Genomic DNA, 13,646 nt, shown 5'->3' with positions numbered 1-13,646 from the left:
GAAAAAGTACATAAGAAGTGATTTATTAAATTCTAACAAAGAAGAGCTTATACAGAATGACATAATACCAAATATGATAGATATAGATATAGGTTTAGGTATAGGTATAGATATATAGATATAAATATCTATATCTCCCTTTCCTTTTCCACTCAGAAAATGATCAGTTTTACAATTTATATCTTTTCTTTCATTTGTCTGAGCATTTCTTTTGTCATCTAGCCCCAATTTGCTAAAATGTTAAAATAAAATACACCTTGCATTTTGCCCAAAGTATGCTTAGTGTAAAAGTGACAGAAAAAAAGTCAGGATGTTTTGAATACCAGTTTAATTCAGGCATTATATTTTAAAAGGATTGGAACGGATTTTTTTTTTTTTTTTTTTTAAGGCTGTTTAAGATGCTCAGATGTGTTCTGGTGCTGGTTTTGCCACTTAATTTATATATAATCCAATTTCCATCTTAATCTACTGCATTATCTAATGTTTAACACTAAACCAGTCAATTTGGGGATGCCTGGGTGGCTCAGCAGTTGAGCGTCTGCCTTTGGCTCAGGGTGTGATTCCGGAATCTGGGATCGAGTCCCATATCAGTCTCCTTGTCAGAAGCCTGCTTCTCCCTCTGCCTGTGCCTCTGCCATTCATTCTCTGTGTGTGTGTGTGTGTGTGTGTGTGTGTGTGTGTGTTTCTTTTATGAATAAATAAATAAAATCTTAAAAAAAGGTCAATTTGCCATCTACTAAATGAGGCATTCCTAAAATTTCCCTTTAGCTCTATTTCTCTGTGATCCTTAAATTTAGGGGAAAAAATATATTCTATTCTTTAAAAATTGGTCATTTGAGAAAAAAAGGATCATGTCCTTTGATCCTAGTTAATCTTACTAATTTGAAAAATCAATCTAGCCTAAAGTAATAATCCAAATGAAAGCAAGAGCTTACATGCACACAAATGTTCACCATATTGCTTTTTATAAACCCTCAAAGTAAGGATAGAGTAAATGTCTGAGGATAGGGGGATGGTTAATCAAATTAGGTTACATCCTCAATGGGATATTATGCAGCTGTAAATGATATTTGAGTAACTACATGAAAAATTCTTATGATACACTATTAATTGAAAACGGCAGACTTTCAAATTGTGTGTACCCTGTGGTTTCATTGATGCAAAAATGTGCACACATGTAGAAACTGGCTGGAAGGAGACAGATGATCCTATTTTGCTAGAATCCTGAAAATTATTTTTTTGGTAGTCCAAATCTTCTGTTTATTGTTGTATTATGAAAAATAATACAAGGAGAAAAAAACCAGGGCGGGGATGGGGGTGGAGGGAGTTGTTTCCAGTTATTTCCTGAAGAGAGATATTGCTTCCTTTTCTAAGAAGGTATTCTTTGCCCAACCAAAATTTTTTTTAATTTTTAAAAATTAGGATATACTTGATGAATAAAATTGTATAAGTTCAAGATGTACAATATGTTGGTTTGATATATTTATATATTGCAATATGATGACCACCATAGTGTCAGATAACACTTTAATCACATCATCTAATTATCATTTCTTTTTGCGGTGAGAACAATTAAGATCTAATCTCTTAGCTATTTTGAAGTTTATAATATAAAATCAATGACTATATTCTCTATGCTGTGTGTGAAAGAGTTTCAACCTAAAATAAAACTGGAGGATATGAAGTGGTAAATCTCACGCATGCACCCTCAGAAGAACAAAGCTTTAAAACTGAAAGACTGATTTTCCACATATGTCTGATTTACAGAAAACCAAGACTTATCTCCTGCCCAATACATATCTGACAAGAATCTTCCCCCATCCTCAAGCCAATATACTTCCTGCTTGGACTCTGGCTGGATTTCCCCTCTTTACACTCTTTGCCTGTAGAGATAACCCACCCAACTCTCGACAGACTCTCCTGTAGCTTCCTGCTGCACACATCTCCTGCTACTGCAAATCCTCTGCTATTCCAAAATAAACTCAATTTCTGCTAATTCAAACTTTTTATTTAGGTTAACATGTGCATCAGATCTTCAGAATCTATTTACTTACTAGTTACAAGTTTGTACCCTTAAACATCTCCCCTATACCCTTTGAGGAACTGTCATACAGCTTCCCATAATGGCTGTACATTTTATGTTCCCAAAAGCAGTGTATAGGGGTTCCCTATTCTCCACATCCTCACCAACATCTGTTATTGCTAGTCCTTCTGATACTAGCCATCCTAATAGATAAAGAGGTGATAGCTCATTGTTGCTTTAAATGCATTTCCCTGATGATGAGTGATATTGAGCATCTTTTCATATACCTATTGGTCACTTGTATGTCTTCTTTAGAAAAAATGTCTATTCGGGTCCTTTGCCTGTTTTTTTATTGCATCACTCACTGTTTTCCTATTAAGTGGTGTGAGTTCTCTGTACATTTTTTAATATTAATCCCTTGTCGGATACATGGTTTATGAATGTTTTTCCCATTCTGTAGAATGCCTTTTCATTTTATTGATTTTTTTTTAAGATTTTATTTATTTGAGAGAGAGAGATGGAGCATGAGCAGAGAAGAGGGACAGAGGGAGAGGGAGAAACAGGCTCCCCACTGGGCAGGGAGCCCAATGAGCCCAAGACCCTGAGATCATGACCTGAGCAGAAGCCAGATGTTTAACCCACTGAGCCACCCAGGTGCCCGTTATTGAGTATTTCTGTTGCTGTACAGAAGCTCTTTAGATTAATGTAGTCCCAGTGCTTATTTTAGTTTCTGTTGCTTGTGCTTTTGGTGTCTTATCTAAAGAAATCATTGCACAGCTAATGTCAAAGACCTTATCCCCTGTTTTGTCTAGGAGTTTTATAGTTTCAGGTCTTACACTTAAGTCTTCAAACCATTTCAAGTTAACTTTTGTTAATAGTGTAAGACGGGTTCAATTTTATTCTTCTACATTTGGATCTCCAGTTTTCCCAACACTATTTATCAGAGACTGTCCCATCCCCATCATGCATTCTTCAAACCCTTGTCAAAAATTGGTTGCCCATATATGTGTGAGTTTATGTCTGGGCTTTCCATTTTTTTTTTTAAGATTTTATTTATTTATTTATGAGAGACACCAAGAGAGAGGCAGAGACACAGGCAGAGGGAGAAGCAGGCTTCCTATGAGCAGCCTAATGCTGCACTCAATCCCAAGGATCAGACCTGAACCAAAGGCAGACGCTCAACCACTGAGTCACCCAGGTGCCCCTAGGCTATTGATTTTGCTCCATTTGTCTCTGAGTCTGTTTTTATGCCATTACATGTTATAATATGATGCATAACTGATAACTGTCTATACGATACTTAATTGATATAATTGTGTAATATGGGTGAACTTTGAATATATTACACTACTTGGAAAGAAATAGTCCACATATTTTATGAATCTATTTGTCTGAAATGTTCAGGATGGGCAAACTATATATTAAGAAAGTAAATTATGGCAGCCCGGGTGGCTCAGCAGTTTAGCACCACCTTAGGCCCAGGGTGTGATCCTGGAGACCTGAGATCCAGTCCCACGTGGGGCTTCTGCATGGAGCCTACTTCTCCCTCTGCCAGTGTCTCTGCCTCTCTCTCTATCTCTCATGAATGAATGAATAAAATCTTAAAAAAAAAAAAGTAAATTAGTAATTGTCTAGGGATGAGGGGAAGGAATATTTTTGGGGCAGGGAGGATAGACTGCTAACAGGTACAGTTTCTTTTAGAGGTAAAATTTTTCTAAATTTAAAAAAAAAAAAAAATTTTTCTAAATTTAGATTGTGGTGAATGCCACACAACCCTGTGACTATACTAAAAAAAAAAAAAAAAACCAATGAATTTTACACTTTAAAAGAATTATTTATATAATATGTGGATTATATAACAATAAAGATGTCTTTAAGTCTTATTTCATTTTATTTATAGTAAGTCCAGCCCAGGGGCTTACTAAAACCCCAGAACCCCAAGACCATGACCTGAGCCAAAGACAGTTGCTGAACTCAGTGACCCACCCAGGCACCCCCTACCATTGCTTTCTTAATGTGCAAGTAGGTTTAGCACCGATCTCCTTGAAGTGTTATATTACTGCCTGTTTGCTTATCAAGTGGTCATGGATAATTTGGGACTTCACATGGAAGATTTAGCAGTGATTCTAGTTGCTATTTTAGGCAAAATGTATGATAAACACTGGGCAAATTCCTGTCCCATCCTCCTAATCACTTGCTACAGGTTTCCAAAATCCCATGGTTGGACAGCCGTCCCTTTGTGTCAAAGAACAAGGCAGCACTTCTCCAAGCTTCAGCTTTAAGAAGCCCTGAGAGTTAGTAACTCATTAAGCATCCTATCATCATTAACACTTTATGATGCTAATCAACCTATCAGCTACTGACCACCAAGCCTAAAAGTTCAATTCTAGGCCTTGCCTACAAAGAGTTTACAGCGTAATTGCATGGAAGAAAAGGCATAGGAAGCTGACTATGCTCATATAAATTCCTTTATAAGAGAATCAAATAAAAGGGGTAAAACCATGAAAACTAGAAGACTGGTGGGAAGCAAGTGTTATGAATTCTTCCCTCTCTCATGAATTATCAGTTATTGCTTCTCTCTAGAAACATGTAAGATTCCTTCCACCTACACACACACACACACACACACACACACACACACACACACAACAAACAAACAAACAAACAAAAATTGTCTTAGGGCACTGCAATCTCCTCCAGTACCATTTCCCTGTGACTTCAGTCTCTAAATTCCTTGAAAATGTAGCCTCTATTTCCCTTCATTCTTGTTTTCTCTCAAAATTATTCTGGTCAGACCATACAGCCCCCACCATGTCACCAAAATATCCAGTGATTTCCACAGCACTAAATCTCGCTGTCAATGACATGCATTACCTTCTTTGATCTATCAGCATTCTTTGGCTCAATGATTCCTCTCCCCTCCTTGAAATATTTTCTTAATGTAGCCGGGAAACCACTTTTGTTTTTGTTTTTAACTTAGTGACTATTCTTCCTTTCTTTTTCTTTTTTTGGCCTTTCTTATTCTATAGATTGCTAACCATTGAATGCATTAGGCTTGATTCTATGACTACTTCTGTTCTCTCTGCATTAATTCCTGGAAGATCTCATTTAATTTTATGGCTTTAATTGCCATTATTTGCTGACAACTCCCAAATGTATGAGTCCAGCTGAAATTTAGTATGCTCAGAACTAAATGCTGGATCTTCTCCCCAAACCTGTCCTGAATCACCATGTCAGTTGCTCAGATGAAATACTTGGAAGTCATGCCTGATTTCTGTTATGCTTTCAAATCCATTTCCAATTTCCAATAAATCTGTACATCTTTCAACTTTTTAAATTTGCCCAATCTAATAAATCTATTTATTCTATCTTTCAATTTAACCTGTAAATCTTTACAACTAGGACTAAGTAAACAAAGTCTATTTCATTAAGCAGACTAAAGTCTGGATATGTGGAGAATCAGAAAATTAAATAAGCAATCATATGCAGTGTGTTAAGTTTTATGTAAGGTTCATTAGCTATAATTAGGTTTGCTTTCCTTGAAGAGAAAAGCAGATAGATATTTTAAAGAGTATCTATTTATTTTTGTTTCATGTAAAATGAATGAATGAATGAATGAATGATTCAATCAACCAATCCTGGTAGGAAAATAGTCCAGGTATGATATAACATCTCTACAAAGTTCTCAGAGAACTTACATGGTTCTCATCCTCAGAGTCCGCTTCTGGTCCCAGCTAGTTCTTGGCTACACAGCCAGTACATCTACATGCTAGGCTGGATCAAGGAGGAGTGTGAAGGAATAGAGAACTTCAATCAGCTCAGTCTGCATCCCTTAAGCAGCTTAGAAGTCCCATCCAGTACTTCCACTCACATTGTATTGGGCAGAAATTAGTTACATTGCCACATCTGACTACCAAAGGATGTTATGAAATGGATTATTCTAATATGTACAGTACATTGTTATCCCAAATAAAATAGGGGTTCTGTTATTAAGAAGGGGAGACTGATACTGATTGGTGCTAGGCATTCTTTGCCACAGATTCAGTGTGTTACAGGTGTTCAGAGGGGAGGTCAGAGAGAGATTCCAAGAGGAAATGGTTTCTGTACCCATCCCAGTTTGGCCTGATTTAGAATTGCATCTGCACATTTCTGTCTTCCCACTGGACTGAGCCCTGAGACAGCAGGCATAGGCATTGTGTCTTCTGCATATTTGTTACCCCCAAGGGGAGTTTTTTTACACAGCAGATCCTCAATGTATTTTTGGAAAATTGAGATGAAGGTAAGGAAGTTTTTGAAGAGTAAGAGGGTAAGGTGTGTCAGTTTTACTAGAACTTTCACTATCTTTAATCTTCACACACACCCACAAAAATACCTTAGGCTTTATATCACAAAGGCAGCTTATATAAACAATTTTTTGGAACATTTATTCTCTGTAACCCTTAAAAGGTCATCTTACTTTTTACTCATCTCATTAAGCAGACCTTCCCCTCCTTCCCCTGCTCCTACTCTCACTCCTGCCTTGGAGGTCCAAACTTGGCCAGGAGCCTAACAGACAGGCCAACTTCAAAATCAGGTAAGATCATATGCTTGATGTAGGAAAGGAGCAGTGACTCAGAGGTGCAGAGACCATGACTTGCCATCCTTTCATTGAACACAGCTCTTGGAATAGGTATGACGATAAAACCAACATTTGGACACAGATCATTACCGTAACTGATTCTCACATGAATCACATTAGCTATTTCCGGATTTATGGGGTTATCTAAAGTTGAACATGACAACTGCTACTTTAGAGAGTCTAAAACCCAAACTAAGACAGATCTCGATGACCAGGGCAAATTTAAAAGCAGCTGCTAACACACTTTCTCTTATTCCATCTCATTTGTCTTAGCTGGTTTGAGATTACACACAGAAGGAATGTCTCTGTGAGATGACAGCTGATTTACCCAGAAACGAAACCTAAACTCTAACAGCTAGTTACCTTCCTGTTTGGTTTCTCATTCTGTTACAAAGAAATGCATGTTTCTATACATGTTAATAATGGCAAAGCGGATAGAAACTTGGCTGCCATATCTAGCCACTGGCTGAGCCTGGATCTGGCTGGAGACCTGGTCCAGCTTGAAGCGAGATTATTTCTTGACCTGAATTGGCTTTTCCCACTTTCCAATTCTGAGACAGCCTGATATAGGCATGCTGCCAGTTGCCTCAACTCCGACATCTGTGCATTATCAGTTGGGTGTGGAGGAGAGAAAGCAGACTGCACCCCCTTCAGATTCTGCCCAGGAGATACGGAGAGTCATGTTGGAATGCAGATTTCCAAGGATCCCTAAGATGTGCTCTTAAGTGCTCTTCAACAGATGAACTTCTTAGAACTTTTTCTTATCTCTTAGGGAAAAGAGATAATTTTCTCTGTTACATTTCCGGTTTTCACATGTGATGATTTGTGAAGAAGCTATAAAGCCATGAGGTCCAACTTACTGTTGGAGGACAGTAGTACTGTCAAACAGGGCAAATTGATAAGCCCATGAAGTTAGGGAACATAAAGATAACCAGGAACTTTCATTCTACTCTTGAGCCTGAGAAGCACTTTAAGCATAGCATCTCAATGAAGAGAGGAGAAAAACCACCTTTCCAAACAGGAAATTGCTCCTTTAGTTAGTTAAGTCTACAGAAATCTCAAAAATCCAGAACACCCAGTGGGTTGAGATGTTTGGTCCTGTGCACAATGGAACACAGGAAGCAAAGAGTCAAAATATCACAGAGCTGAGGGCACACCTTAGATTTCAAATCCAGCATTCTCATGTTCCAGATGGAAAAGCCCAGACCTAGAGAGGCGAAGTCAGCGACTTCAAACCTAAACCCAGTATAAAGATGTGCTCACAAATCTAACACCTATCTCAACGTTTCTGTAAACTCAATTGTTTTTTTGTCACCATTAGCAGAAATAAGACTGCATATTAACTAATTTATTTGCTTTTGACTGGAATTACATCAGCTTAGTGTGGTCCACTGGATTCTCATGCTAAAAGGAAATAATAATGTCTAATGAATGCAAGATGGCCTAATGGAAAGAGTATAAATTTAATCCTGGCTCTATTAATCTGTAGTAAATTGAACAAGCTCCTTAAACTCTCTGAGCCACAGTTTTTTTCATCTATAAAACAGAGAGAATTCTCACCCATAGGGTTAACAAAAAGATTTCAGATAGTGTATGGAAAGGATCCAGTATGGTGTTTGGCATTGTTTGTGTTCAATACATAGCAATTGTTATTATTGTTGTCATTAAGTAATAAGAAGACAAATTCCCGACTTGAAGGTGAGAGGGCAGCTCATTGAATCATATCTCTACAAATAGTCAAATGACTCATTGCCAACTTTTACAGAGAAGCTTCTTTTATATATAAAACAAAACAAAACAAAACAAAACAAAACAAAACAAAAAAACCTTAGCTTTTTCACCTGGCAGCTCATAGTCCACTTAAGCTCCTGATTCCCCCAAGGAAGTACCCCTCAAACCTTCTTGTCCTGAATTACACCGTGTTCTCAGATATACTTCCATCCCACGTACATTTGCTGTGTTCCGAATATTTCTGGGGTTGCCATGGTTTCTAATCCACAGTAGAATGTTTGAACTGAGAGGTTACCATTTAAGGTAGGGAAGAGGCAGGCATGGTCATGTCATACTTTTAGGGTATTCCATACAATGTGGTCTCAAATTACCAGTGGATCCTTGTATTTTCCTTAATTATAAAATGGGATCATTATACCTATTTCACAAGTTTGTTGTAGGAATTACATGGACAAATGCATGTTAAAATATGTAGTTTGCAATTTATCAGGTGTTTATTCTTTATCCCCCAGGCTGTCCCATCATGAACACAACAATCCTACTAGTCTGGTAAGTGAAACTGTCCTTGAAACACAGACCTCTTTTCCTCTTTCTTTCACTCTCCTCTCAAGTAGCTATCCCTCTCCTTCTTTTTAACCACTTAATTATATGTAATTGTAGCAAAGAATAAGGAAACTTTTATAAATGGCTTTTTATTATTTATTTGTTTGTTTGTTTATTTATTTATTTGTTTAAATGTTTGCTCCATCTAAACTAAGCTGCTGAAATCGTTTCAGGAACAAGAAGAGGTCCCAGGGAGCATGGACTGTGTTGCTTGGTCATGTATGTAACTCCAGACCTGAGCCAAGAGTCTGGCATATCGTGGGCACTCCATATGTGTCAGGAGTTGGCATGAGGCTCTAGAAGCTAAATTTGCAATCTTAATTTTTTTCGCTATCCTTGGACTTAAGGCAAGTCACTTAACCTTTGTTCTATTTTTTCATCTGGAAAGTGGAGATAGCAGTAGCATTTTCCTCTGTATTCTGTTGAGGATAAAATGTAAAATTAAATGCTCAATATATTTTACCTATTTATTGACAGTTATAATTAAATAACTATTAAAATAGCACATGGAGATGAAATAACTGACAAAAAAATGCACAAATATTTTGATATTATTTAACTGTAGATCTTGAGTTAGATGAGCTAGGGCCTTGGGGACCTTTTCATTCTTTTATAAAAGGACACCCCCTTGGGATGCCTAGGTGGCTCAGTGGTTTGGCACCTGCCTTTGGCCTAGGGCGTGATATAGGAGTTCCTGGATTGAGTCCCATGTCGGGCTCTCTGCATGGGGCCTGCTTCTCCCTCGGCCTGTGTTTCTGCCTCTCTCTCTCTCTCTCTCTCTCTTGTGTGTCTCTCATGAATAAATAAATAAAATCTTTAAAATAAAATTAAAACATAAATAAAATAAATAAAATAAACAAATAAAATAAAAGGACACCCCCACCAAATGACATTCTCCTTTGCACAAGGTGTCCTTCATGCGGCCATGACATTACCCTTGCTCATGTACTTCATTTCATTTTGAATACTTCTTCCTTCCCAACCCATAAAATTGTATCCTCCTTTCAAGATACAACCTTCATGCAGAGACCCACATGATGTCTTCTTGGATTCCCCCAGCAACTGCCTTCCATATCCCTCTTTCCCTTTCCTTCCAAATACAACAGGTCACAGGTCTTCCCATCCTCTGCTACTCCATGGCAACCCACCCACACCTCCCTCACAACATTGCATGGACTTGCCAGATTGGCTTCTCTGGCTTATCTCTATTAGATTAAGAACTCCTTGCCTGCAGGGTTGGCTTCATTTTTTATTTCCCTAAGTAGGGAACCTGGCAGGCCTCTGTCCCATTTGATGGGATCACATTGGATTGATTTAGTTGGAACTAACAGCCCTTTGTGAAATCATTTGCTCTGCCCCTTCTTACATTCTTGTTGATGATTTACTCTCATTACCTCTTACTGGAACTATATAGTCAGTTTAGTTTCTTGAGATGGGAAATTAAAACAACAAACAGGTTGAGTGGGCTGCCTTAAGGGTGATTATAAAGGATTTGAAAGCAGTATTGTAGAGACATGCAAATCAGCACCAAGAATCCACCCCACCTTATTCTCAGAGTTGTGTAGTTTCTAGTCTTTTCTTTTGGGAGGAATCAGCCTGATGCATTGAGCACAAGAGTTGGTCTAATAGCAAGCTGACTGGAATATGTGTGAACTCCCTAACTCTTTGGATGAGTTTAACTAAGTAAGTGTCTTCTGGGAGAGTCTAGCCTTATCCATAGGTTTGGCTTTGAAAACAAGGGAGAGGACAAGAAAGCTGTATTGTTCACATGTGTTTGAGCTTATTTAAGCTTTAAAGTTTTTTTTTAAGTGTTTTATAAAAGAGCTTTTAATAAGATAATCATTTTTTGTAAAAGCAGTACTTGAAAAGAAAATGCTTAATGATTAAGAGAAGCTTAGGAAGGGGTGCCTGCCTGGTGCAATTGGTGGAGCGTGTAACTCTTGATCTTGAGGTTGCGAGTTCAAGCTCCATGTTGGGTGTAGAGATTACTTTATAATTTTTTTTTAAAACATCAAAAAGAGCCTAGGAAAAAGACTCCTATTTCTACAAAATGTCTCTACATTAAAAATGTTTCAATGTACATTGGTATCATATTTTTAATTTTTTCCTTGAAGAACATTTTGAACTCTTCCTAATTTCTTAACTGTTCTTAAAACAATAACACCTTTATTCATCCCTTACAAAGTGGTATTTTAAAATTATATTAAAAATTCTCATAAAATATCTTTTACTTTGGGAAAATTATGACCCATATTAAAATCATGTAAATAATTATAAATGAATTCATCACACTTTGAAGATGCCAAAGGCTTTTCTTTTTAAGATTTTATTTATTTATTCATAAAAGACATAGAGAGTCAGAAGCATAGGCAGAGGGAGAAGCAGGCTCCTTGCGGGCAGCCCGATTAGGGACTTGATCCCAGGACCCCGGGATCAGGCCTTGAGTCAAGGCCTTGAGCTTCTGCTCAACCAGGTGCTCAATGCCACAGGTTTTTTTTTTTTTAAAGATTTATATATTTATTAGAGAGAGAGAGAGAGAGAGAGGCAGAGACACAGGAGGAGGGAGAAGCAGGCTCCATGCACCGGGAGCCCGACGTGGGATTCGATCCCGGGTCTCCAGGATCGCGCCCTGGGCCAAAGGCAGGCGCTAAACCGCTGAGCCACCCAGGGATCCCCTGCCACAGGTTTTCAAGGCAGGTGGACCACATGAGTCTGTGCCCCTTCCATCACTGTGGGTCCTTGGATATAATATCAGCCTCTCTAAGCTTCCAATTCTCTGGACAAATCTTGGTACGTTTCCCATCAGACTGATGTGTGGATTAAAGTAAAAGATGATGTGGGAGGGCAGCCTGGATGGCTCAGCCGTTTACCTCTGCCTTCAGCCCAGGGCATGATCCTGGAGACCCAGGATCGAGTCACAAGTCGGATTCCCAGCATGGAGCCTCCTCCCTCTGCCTGTGTCTCTCATGAATAAATAAATAAAATCTAAAAAAAAAAAAAAAAAAAATGATGTGAGAAACAAAGGCAAAAGAAAACTTAAGTTTCCTTATTATCCACAGCCCACTGACAAGTCCTTGAAACAAGCAGAGAGACATTCCTCTCTGAACTCAGCAGCCTTGATGTTAATACTTTGCCAAGGGTAAAAGGCAATCTGGGCCCAACCCCAGGATCTTGTAAGTCTATTTTAACATATAAAATTTCCTTTGGAAACTACCTTTATCTCTACCCACTCTCCATCCCCCAAATACATGTTGGCAATCATTCCTCAAGCATACAGCCTACTGATATCTGAAAGGTCTCATGACTAAGGTTTTACTGAACAGTAATAAATGATCTTTTCCTAACAAAAGCTAGCCTCCTCAAGGTCCTGGAAACTTTGTTTCCAAAATATCTGAGAGGCTTAGGCTTTCCCTAAACCCCTCTTAACTTGAAAGTATATAATGGGCCACTTCTCAAGACCCCAGGGCAACTCTTTCTGTCCTTGGGCCCTGTCCTCATTATTTAATAAAATCACCTTTTTGTACCAAAGACAACTCAATTTTCTCTTGGTCATTGGCTCCAGACCTCACTAACATTCCCAAACTACGTCAGAAAATGCACACAACATGTTTAGCATTAGGGGTGCCTGGGTGAGTCAGTTGGTTAAGCCTCTTAGGCTCAGGTCCTGGGAATCAAGCCCATCATCAAGACTCTCTGCCCGGTTAGGAGCCTGCTTCTTCTCCTCCTTGCTTGTGCTCTCTCTCTCTCAAATAAAAATAAATAAATAAATAAATAAATAAATAAATAAATAAATAACTTAAAAAATGCTCAGCAAAGTGCCTGACACCCACAAATGCACAATAAACATTTTTTTAATTGTTAAAAATTTACATTTGAACTTTGAATAATGTGGCAGTTAGGGGCACCTACCCCTTGCACAGCTGAAAATACGGGAATAACTTTTGACTCCTCAAAAACTTACCTACTAATACCTACTATTGACTGGAAGCCTTACCAATAACATAAACAGTCAACACACACTTTTTTTTTTTTTTTTAGATTTTATTTATTTATTCATGAAAGACACACAGAGAGAGGCAGAGACATAGGCAGAGAGAGAAGCAGGCTCCATGCAGGAAGCCTCATGTGGGACTCGATCCTGGGACTGAGGAATCACAACTTGAGCCAAAGGCAGATGCTCAACTGCTGAGCCACCCAGGCATCCCAACACACACTTTATATATGTATTTTATACTTATATTCTTACAATCAAGTAAGCTAGAGAAAAGAAAATGTTATTATAAAAATCATAAGGAAAAGAAAATACATTTACAGTACTGTAAGAAAATGTTATTATAAAAATCATAAGGAAAAGAAAATACATTTACAGTACTGTACTGTATTTATTGAAAAAATCCATGTATAAGCAGACCCTTGCAATTCAATCCCATGTTGTTCAAGGGTCAAATGTATACTAAATTTCTACCTGTTTCAGGCACCATACCCCAGCCTATGATGCTATAAAGACAAGAAAAGGGTCCTGGCCTAACTTCCACTCTATTTAGAAGAAAGCAAGGACAGTGAAAAAATTAAAACAATCTTTGAACTACTGATAGCCAGGAAACAGGGAGCACTGGAGACGAATAAAAATCTTTATGTTTCAGAAACTCCAGCTGACCAAAACATTCTACT

This window comes from Canis lupus, chromosome 13 (genome assembly GCF_011100685.1).
Source record: "Canis lupus familiaris isolate Mischka breed German Shepherd chromosome 13, alternate assembly UU_Cfam_GSD_1.0, whole genome shotgun sequence".
NCBI classification, from domain to species: Eukaryota; Metazoa; Chordata; class Mammalia; order Carnivora; family Canidae; genus Canis; species Canis lupus.
This window is presented reverse-complemented; position numbering follows the sequence as displayed.